Source organism: Nannospalax galili, unplaced genomic scaffold, assembly GCF_000622305.1.
Source record: "Nannospalax galili isolate Female #2095 unplaced genomic scaffold, S.galili_v1.0 scaffold280, whole genome shotgun sequence".
In the NCBI taxonomy this organism is placed as follows: domain Eukaryota; kingdom Metazoa; phylum Chordata; class Mammalia; order Rodentia; family Spalacidae; genus Nannospalax; species Nannospalax galili.
This window is the reverse complement of record NW_008347808.1, coordinates 3,152,046-3,162,853: the sequence shown is the minus strand read 5'-3', so window position 1 is coordinate 3,162,853 and position 10,808 is coordinate 3,152,046. Positions and strand designations below refer to the sequence as shown.

The following is a 10,808-nucleotide window of genomic DNA, read 5'->3' as shown; positions in this document are numbered from 1 at the left end:
TGGAAGTGGAGTTACATTACATATGGCTGTTAGCCCCCATTGTGGGTGCTGGGAATCGAATCAGGGTCCTCTGCAAGAAAAGTCAGTGCTACTAACTGCTGAGCCATCTTTCCAGCCCCTACACCCTGGAATTTTAGTCTCCTGTTCTGTGACTTCTTCTTAATGGTTTCTAGTTTTCATCTAGTAAATTTTGTCATTAAAGTATGTGTTTCCTTGGTTTTTTCTTTGTTTTGTTTTGTTCTACATTCTTGTCTCCAGTTCAATATCATGTATTTTTTACTGCATATTGTGATACAAAAGTATAAATTTTTTGTAAGTGAGTATGTGTGGTGGTTTAAATGAGCATCCCCATTAGGCTCCAAGTATTTGAATACTTATTCCCCATGAGGTGGCACTGTTTGTGGAGGTTGAGGAGGTGAGGCCTTGCAGCAAGAATCACAAAGCTGGGGGCAGGTTTGGGGAGTATATAGTCCATTTCTCTTTCTTCCTGTGCGTGCTTGAACACACGAGATCTCAACTTTCTGCTGTGGCCACATTTGCCATCATGCCTCCCCACCATGATGGGCTCTTACCCTCTGGAATCATAGGCCAAATAAACTCTTCTTTCTATAAAATATCTTGGTCATGGTATTTTATTAAAGCAACAGAAAATGTAACTGATACAATATGTAAATAAACACATCCAAATAGTTTACAAATGCAAGCATCATTTATTTAATAGCCTTTGAATTCTTTATAATCACATGGAATATAATCTTCATTGCAGAAAATTGCCATGGGTACGCAAATTTGTTTCTGATCTCTGTATTTTATTTTGTGTCTTTACATGATCTTTATTTATTATGGTTCTGTATATGAAGAATGTTTTCTCTTGAAATAAGACAGTATTAAATCTGTTTTGGATTTATAGGATCTCATAGTGAAAAGAGTCTTAAAGACACTTTAATTAATTTTTTTTAAAATTTAATAACTACATGATTAAAAGAAGCATTTCATTACAGCTTTAACATATTCAGTAACACTTTCCAGAGCAAGGATACATGTCTTTCAAAGGTGGCTGTAAATTTTTGGGTTCATAGTTGAATTAATACAGTCATACAATATTGAACTCAGTATAAACCCTGTAAGACATAAAAATGAATGAGTTTTTACTCTTTAAAGAAGATCTCCATTTCATTTTAAGATATGCTGTTTCCCACATTTTTAATGCTATTAACACATGCTTGCACATGTGTCTTTAATCTCTACGTATCTGATTATTATTAGTCAGAGTCGGTTACACTTGGATCATTAGTACCTGAGGATGAATATAAAGTCGCTTCTTGGCCTTTTGGCTAAGATCAAGTGTAGTATCTGTTCTTATCAGTTTAATTGGTGTGTTTTTTTAAAAGAAAGAATGACTATTATCAAAAAAAGAAAAAATACAATAAATACTTTCAAGGATGTGGAAATAGAGGAAGACCTATGCGCTGCTAATGAGAATGTAAGTTAGTAGAGCAGTTATTGAAAACAGTATGGAGATTCTCAAAAAAACAAAAAGTACAACTGTCATATGATCCAATAATATCACTACTGGATACATACCCAAAAACTGGCATGGGAAAGAGACATCCCGCACTCTAGTGTTTACTGTAGCACCTTTCACAATTGTCAAGATACTAAATCAATACAGATGTCCATCAACAAATAGAGAGAAAAAAACATAGTATTCTACGTAAGAGAATATCAGTAAACTGGAGAAACATTGATCCTTGTCATTTGCAAGAGCATAAATGGAATTAGAGAATATTATGCTTAATGAAATATGTCACACACTGAAACACAAGTACTATGTAATTTCATTCATATGTGGCCTCTAAAGCAGTTCTGTTTCTCATGTGTTATAGGTTTTACTGGTCCTATGATTTGGTTTAGGCTTATTTGGGCACCTTTACCAACATGCTTTTGAATAGACTTTATAGATTTCCCTCAATCTGTGTTTTAAAAAATTTCTTATTTTCAGCTAACACTTGCTTATCACCTGCTTTTAAAAATAGAAGTATTTCCACAGCCTCTTCTTTAGCCTGTTCATCTCAGCATCATGCCATGCCCTATACACTTCTGGGTATCTTCCTCAATCATGTTCAACCTTTTTGATTGTTGTTTTTTGAGATAGTGTCTCCCTGTAGCCCCAGTTGGCCTGGAACTCACTATGTAGACCAGGCTGGCCTTGAACTCACAGACATCTGCCTGCCTCTGCCTGCCGAGTGTTGGGACTAAAGGCATGTGCTACCACGCCTGGTTTATTTGACCTTTTAAAAATTCTTTGATGAATTTGGAAGAAAGTTCATTTTTTTCTTTCTGCTGACTATCTGTTCCAAGGATGCTTGTAATTCTCCTGTGATAGGGTAGCACATAGCCAGGCTGAAATCTCAGCCTAGGCCCATACTTTCAGTCTTTCTTCTGATGACCTACTTCGCCAGGAGGGGTGCTGGTTACGTCTCTGCTCCAACTCTGAATTTTCCAGGAATTACTGCTGGATGTTCCAGCTGATCCTGAGATAACCTTGAAATGTCCTATCCAGAAAGGAAGTGTGGGAACTGAAAGATTCCAGTAAGTTCTCTGCTTTACATTGTAAGGGATAATGAGGCAGTGATCATATCTCTTAATCCATGTAGTTAATATTTAATAATAGTTCTGTAATATGGTTAAAATCTTGAGTACATATCATGGTAATTATATTTATGCTTATTTTCAGTGTTTATAATAATTTTGTGAGACAAAAATATCCATACTAGATTTAGAGATTAAATGATTGATATTCAGAAAGACAAAATTATTTTATTAAGCTCACACCTTTAGAACCCCAAAGAAGAGAAGAATGAAGAATGCCCAAGTACAAAAATCAGGGACATTCAGAGCCAGGAATAACAGAGTTCCAACTGCAGTTGTATTGCATGCCAGACGAGTTAGCTTGGACAAGATGCTTTCTTTCACTGAGCCTTCAATTTCTTATATCCTCATAAGTCATCAGGAGGACTAAATATAATATTAATTATAATAATAGTAATAATAAATGTAAAGTATCTGGTTCAGAATATATTTTTAATAACTGGAAGTTCCTTTCTTCACTGTTAACATAGCCTTTGTTGTTACTCTGGTGTTTACACCTCACCAAATCTCTTTACTTTGGCCTAAAAACATGGAATGCTGTATCTGCGCCAGTCTGGAACAGACTTCTACTCAAAGCAAGCGCCATATACCATAGCTTAATGTCTCAGCCTTAGTAATATGAATGGTGAAAAATGTTGCTTAACAGCATGAAGCTAGGCCTTACTAGTTCCCAGAATGAAAAGACACTCATTGACCTGTACCATCTCTTTCAGTTTTATCTACATTGTTCTTCTAAATAGTTATTCTCTCTCTCCCTCTCCTTCATTCTCCACCCTCAGTACCCACCTCTGTATGTGTGTGGACCTTCCTGTGGCCTGCATGTGGAGGTCAGCACACCACCTTAGGTGTCAAGCCTTGTTTTAGACAGTGTCTTTTCTTCATTAGTTGCTATGGCATCCAAAGACTCCCCTGTTCGTACATCCCATTTCAGTGTAGGAGCACTGGGATTATAGATGTGTGCTATTGTACCCAGATTTAACCTGGGTCCTGAGGGTTTGAACTCAGGTCCTCACACTTATGTGGCAACCACTTTACCTAGTAAGTCACCTCTCCTGCTTTCCTTCTATGTAATTTCAATTCAGTATAGCTAACACCTACTATTTTGTGCAAGGCACTGAAATTATCATATAGTTTCTCATGTGGTCCTCAGAGTATGATAACATATACGTAAGCATTATTACTTTCATTTTACTGAGAATGTGAGTGATCTAAGGCCATGAAAGTCTAAGGGACTATCCTGGATTCAAATAACTAGTGATTGGAAAAGCAGGAATTCAGAAGCAATTGGTTATTCTCAAGCTAGCCTTTATATAGAGATTAATTCCCTCCATCCCCTTATATTATTAAGACCTTTTTGTATTTCTCTCCTCTACACACAGATGTACACTCATATACGCCTTCTCCGCCTAGGTGACTAGCTGGTCTGATTGTTGTCCCCAGTTTTCTGCTTCACGATCATTCTGTTTAGGGGCATGATGGGGAATTAGAGTGCTTTTCTTTTCTTTCTTTTTTCTTTTTTTGTTTTTGGTCCCTTTTGAGACAGTGCCTCTCTGTAGCCCCAGATGGCCTGGAACTCACTACGTAGAACAAGGTGGCTTCAAACTCACAGAGATCTGCCAGCCTCTACCTCCTGAGGGCTGAATTAAAGGTATGCACCACCATGCCTCACTGGACTTTTTTTCTGAAGTAAAACTTGGACTTGGGAATCTTTAAATGTATAGTGGTTAGAGATTAAATTCTAGTTTTACCATTTAGTTTTAATATGACTCTATAAATGGCATTTAGAATATAGCACTTTGGTGCTTAAAACTTTACAGCATCTTCCCGTTGCTATTAGAATAAAAGTTATGGTCTTCATATTAGTTCACAAGAAGCTGAATGGCACAGATCTCCTCCCCTTTTTGCTAACATCTCTCCATGCACACTGCTGTTTTTTTCTTCCTTGAATATAAGAAGCGATTCTCACCTTCTATTTCTTTCTTTCATTTTCAATAAACTTTTGTGAATGTCATATAATAAACCTTGAATACAGAGACTAATTAATATTAATACAAATACTAATCGTATTAGTATTAGTCTAACACCAAATCTAGGAAATGAACACACACACACAAAGACAGCTATAGGCCCATATCTGTTATGAACATAGATGTAAAGCCTCTCAACAAAACACTGGCAAATTGCGTACAGATACATCAAAAAGATCATCTGTCATGATCAAGTTGGCTTTATTCCAAAGGTGCAGGGATTGTTCAATATGCATAAGTCAATAGTGTAACAAAGCACCTAAATGGACTGACAGACAAAAATCACATGATCATCTCAGTTTATGTAGAAAAAGCCATTGACAAAAGCCAATACTCCTTCATGATAAAAGTCCTAGAGGGAATTGGACTGAAGGAACATACCTTTATAATTAAAGCTATATACAATAAACCTACACCCAACATCATTCTAGTTGGAGAAAAAGACACATTCCCATTAAAATCAGGCAATTTCTAATCTTTACATTTAAAATCCCCACTTTTCAAAACTCTTAAGCATGGTTAGTTGGGTCTTCTATTTAGGTCACAGATCAATATTCCTTCTTTTTTTTTGAGAGAGAGGGTCACCCTGTAGCCAGAGCTGGCCTGGGACTCACTATGTAGACCAGGCTGTCCTCAATCTCACAAAGATCCACTTGCTTCTCTCTTCTGAATGCTGATTAAAGGAGTACTCCACCATGCCCAGCTTCAACATTCTCTCTTTATATATTCTTTCCAGTACCAAATTATTGAATCCTCCCTGTCTTCTGTCTCATTACTTCGTTGCTTTCTCTACAGCGATTTATTTGCTTTTGTTTTTTTTGACCATTTATCATCTGTTTATGTGTGTATTCATTTTTGTTTCTTTGTATATTCATGACAAAAGGAATTTTCTGAGTCATTTACAGATACATTTCAGGACTCCAAACAGTGTCCAATCCAAAGGAAATGCTAAATAAGCAGCTATGGGATAGCTGACTAGAGGACCTCTGCAAATCTGTCAGATGAAACAGGCAAGTCATAACTGGATTTCTGAGAAGCACTTAGTACAGAGTGTCAGATACTCAGTAGTTTTCTTTCCTCTGGATGCTTGACTTTTTTGCATGCAAACTCAGGCTTATTGGACTGACTCAGTCTGGGTGTCAGCACACCTGGAAATTTTCTTTTATGACCATGTATTTGCGTTCTGCTGACCTAGAATGTAGAGGTCCTGTAAAAAGATAAGTATCTGATCCTTTTTTTTTTCTGGGCTTGCTGGGGCAGCCATCTCTCAGTGCAACTGAGTAAGTCATCAGTACTAAATAAGAAGCTTTCTCGGCGATTCCCAAGTGGGGCCCTGCCCTTAAGTGATACCAGTCCCAAACAACACTGATGACATTCATCATGACAAAGTAGAGGGACATTCAACTAGATTGATAGCACTGTAGATCCAAATTCTGTTTTACAAATGTGGAATCTGAGTCTATAAATTGGAGGGTTTTTTTTTTTTCCCTCCAGGAGAATTAGGATTAGAATTAAGACTTTTCACTCCTGACTCAAAATGAGAAACTAATTTTGATATTCTCTAAACCAGTATCCTGCTCTCAGGATTTTGTTAGAATAAGTGTATGTCGAGGGGCATGTTGGAGGTGCAGGATTGAAATGAGGTATATGATTTGAAGAAGCATAATTTGAAATACTATTATGAAATTTAAGCATTTTTTCTGCAGGTGTAGTTTGCAAAGAAGTCAAAGAAAAATTCATTTAGAGTTCGTGGTTTAAAAGTTTAAACACAAGTACTATTGTTCATTGTTTGAATATTTATATCTAACAGAGAATAATTTTCATTTGTACAATAATGATATTTAAAGTATTTTCATGATGACTTTTCTCATTAATCATTAAATCAGAAATTCACCCCTGCAATTTCTTTCTGTAAGCCCATTCTTTCAAAATAAACATCAGATTTTATAATTAGAACTTCTTAGCAGCCATTCTTTATTGCATATCACTGTCTACACAGTACTTTGCATAGTGCCTGAGATATATTAGATGATTGTTATATATTTCTTAAATCAAGGGATTATCTTGCACATGTAAAAATGTACAATAAAAGCTAGACATGGTTATGCATTCCTGTAAACCTAGCATGTGGAAGGGTGAAATATGAGTATTTTCAATTTGGGAGTCTGCCAGGGGTTTGAACCAGCGACCCCCAGGCAGTGATGATTGGGGATGAGTAATCATGCCTTTCGCCAGCCCACGCCACCCTCAATACCGGGAACACTCAGGCGCAATGGGGAGCCTAGTCAAGCAGGGACTCATTGATTGCAGGTGTTACAGAGCTTATAGAGGCACCTGGAAATCCCGCCCCCCGATGGTGTATCTTAAGGATGGTCACGAGCTGATCATGCACTCCTCAGCAGTGCGGAAGTATTCTTCAGACTTTCAAAGCAAGTCAGGCCATGCCCCAGTAACTTACTCTCGGACTTCTGCAAGGTGGGCCTTTAGGTCCCCACAGGAGTCAGGCTGGGGTATAGAATGAGTTCAACTAAGCCATGTATGTATATCAAGATCCTATCATAAAAATATCTGAGTGTCAGAGATGTGGAACATGCTCAGTGTCTATATGACTGTAGTAGAAACAATAATGGTATCTCAGTATTCAGTATTTCAGCTATTGTTGGTGGTGTGCTACATAGAATAAATTATCAGATAAGACTAGGTAATATCTTTAGAACTTTAAAGTTGATACCTATAGTTGGACATAGTTCCCTCTATAGCATATTCTTTAAAAAAAAACTATACTTAATCACTTTTATGTAAAGTTAATTCATCTTGAATTTGTTTCTTTTTTTGGTCTTTCTGAGACCAGGTTCACCTCTATCTCAAATAGTGCTGGTATTAAAGACATGTGCCACCACACCCAGGAAGCTTTATATTTTCTAAACACTAAATCGCCGTTACCTGATTACGTTTTCTTGGTGAGCAAAGACTCTTTTCTTATTTCACAGAGCCTTGTTTATGTCATTAACAAATATTTTACACACCAATATATGATTGACGTACATTTGAGTACTAGATATCTTTTGGGAAACGTAGCAGGAATTACTTCCCTAAGACAACTAATTTCATAATTTGAATTTGTTATAGTCTTTGTATACTTGTTAGATATACATATTTCCAATATCTTTTCCTTGACCAACCAGTTCCAAGGAGATTCCAGTTCAGTAGTTCTAAACTATGGATAGGCATTGAAGTGGTTAATTAGTTTCTCAGGTGATTCTAATGTAAGTAGTTTTTGGAATATACTTTGAGAATTCCAAGATTAACAAGTGTAAGTTTTGTAAACCATCAATGTGGTTTTTGGAAAGGTGCTGACTTGTATAGATAGCAGAAGGTACAGTTTTAACTATGTTCAATGTTGTAGTTAGTAACTGTGTATTTAGGGTGTTGTGTAGAAGACTAACTTCTCCAGACAGCCACAGAACAGGAAATCCTGGTCAATATTCTTCCCTTGTTGACACATTATGATGTACCAGAGAACATATTTCTCTGCAAATAATTGTATCTGAGTGATAACTGAGTGGCCTGAGGCATGTCTTTAAATGTCTCCAAAGTATCATTTGTTTTTCTAAGAGATGGGAATCTTTTGATCTTATATCCCGTATCTCTCTGACAGGGATGTCTTAAAAATTAAGTAAAAAAAGATTAAAAATAAACCAACACATTGTGCAGCACAAAAACTGGTTCAGTAAATGAAAATGAACTGCATAAAACTGTGTCTACAAAGATTTACTACTTAATAATTGAGCCTCTTTTGTGGTACCCAGTTTCTCCGCCAATTGATACAAGGATGTATTAACAGGATGATTTCCAAGGTGTGTTTCAGGCTAATGCTTTGGCTATAATCTTAGCTCGGTGTTATCGGCCGTGGGACAAGTTTCAATGACAGGACTGACGTAGGCTGTTTGAGGTAGATCATCATCTAGTCAATGTGCGGTGTTGCCAGATAGCCCTGTTTTGATGCATTGCATTACCCTCCCCCTTTTTGGTTGCCTTGCTCTTTGACCTTGCTCTCCATTCCTCATGGGAATGGTACATTTTCAATAGTAAGCTCAAAGAGGGAGCCCTGCAATGAAAGGGAAAGAACAATCAGGAGAGCAAGTTGTAGATGAAATTCCTTAGCTTTGTTTTGTCAAAATTAAAGTGTCTTTATTTGTTTTTATATAAAATGGACTACATCTTATTTCAAAGTTTCCAAAAGGTTTGCTTTTGTAGGTATCTTGAACACTATCTTTTATTTTAATTCAAGAAAAAAGACAAGGAGGGAGATCAGGAAATAGTGAGTCGTTTGGTTATAAAGTTGCTTTGTAACTGCAAACAGGCAGCAGCTTTGAAAGCCAGTGCAGAGTTGTTAGACTGGAACTTTGTAGAGAAATATTCACTCAAAGAATTTCCATGGCTTTAAAACAGCAAAAGATGTAACAGAATAATCATTCTTGTACCTTACTCTTAGAAAGTATGATGCTGCAGTTTAATAATAATAATAACACTACATGTTTATAGTGTCAACCTACTGCCAGATACATTCTAAACATATATTTGTATCTTAATCATTTAAAGCTTATTATAACTTCTAGATTACTCACTAATGTAACCACATACATCTTCAGATGAACAAAATGAGAAATGCAGGGGTTAGTATACAGTCACACATAACAAATTAAAAAGCGCCACATTTGAATCTAGAATTTCTAACTCTAAAACATGTGCAATTGTCTTGTACAACGGTATCATTAAGCCTTGGATTAGTACAAGAACAGGGTACAGAAGGGTGAACTATATCTGTTTTAATGCACTTTCAAAATCCCTGTCTTGGTCTAGATCTTCGCTATCATCTTTTGAGTGAAAGTGCAAAACAGGTAGTTTAGGTTCTCACTGAGTTATGTTCCTTACTAACCTTTCATTCCTTTCTCATACATGAGCAAAATCAATAGACGTGAGGTTTATTTTGTTAGATAATTTCTTTGGCCCAGGCTTTCTAAATGCAACAACAAATACACTTAACAAATGCACAACGTTTCTATTTACAGTCTCTTGTATGTTTCTCAAGAATTTCTCAAAGTAAGGATAGGAAGAGATTATGGCCATCATTTTACAGGCAGGACAATTGACAATCAGAAAAGATAACTGATATGTCACAAGTTACATAATATTAACAGTACATCCATAAGTCAATTCCTATCTGTTTATTGAACACTTACTAGGTATCACACATTCCTCTAGGCAAAATTCTAGAATGATAAAACTCCATCTCCAGTGCTCTGTTGCTTTCTTGGATGCAGTGTAGAATATTTAGGTTCAAGCAGAATGAAAGTGAATATCCAGTTGCTGAGCCCCTGTCATGTACTAGGCTGGGAATTTATTTTCATTTGCTCTCTTATTGAATCATTCTTCCAATTTGGAGGGTTTGAGATTTTTATCTACATTTTCAGATGAGAAATCTGAAGAGTGAGGAAGACTTCAGATCCACTTTGAGCTGGTGTCTTTTTTGGTTCTCTGTAGAACTCCTTGTCAGGACTTGACTGCAGCTGGAACATCCTTCTGGCAAACTCTGCTGAAAGCATTCTTAAGAATGCTGAGCCCAACATGAAAACATCTTTTCATTTATGCCTTATTGTTGTCCTGGGCCTCTCAGCAGAGCTGTAAACAAGCAGGCAGAAGCAATCAGGCTAGTAAGGGAGAAAGGAAATAAGGCCTAGTTTTAGGGCCATATCCTAGGTTGTCAGGCTTGCAAATGCCCATTGTGTCATCCCAGCCCGTGTCTCAGAGGTATGGAAAGGGTCTCCTGCAGAAGTCCCCTGAGACCTGGCCTAGTTCTGATGCTCAAGATCCTGCTGCTTGTTCCAGCTGGTGCTTGGCTCATTCCTCAGACCTCGCCAATATTGCTCAGAGGAGGAGTTTAGAAAGAAGAAGGGTGTGTGAAGAGACGTTTTCTCAGAATCAGATCATGCCTCTTAAGGTCAAGGGGTTCAGTTCTGTTGAGAAAGTTTATCTGGCTTTCTTATGTGGTGGTTCCAAGGATCATTCTGGTGATATTTTCTCTAATGTTGGCCATACCTCAGATGATGATGAATTACAGTGTTTAGG

The 10,808-nt window shown here is 37.0% G+C and overlaps 1 pseudogene; it reads left to right on the top strand.

Moving 5' to 3' along the window:
* The first annotated feature begins 1,314 nt into the window (after positions 1-1,314).
* LOC115072261 lies at positions 1,315-1,425 on the top strand (annotated as a pseudogene).
* The last annotated feature ends 9,383 nt before the right edge of the window (positions 1,426-10,808 follow it).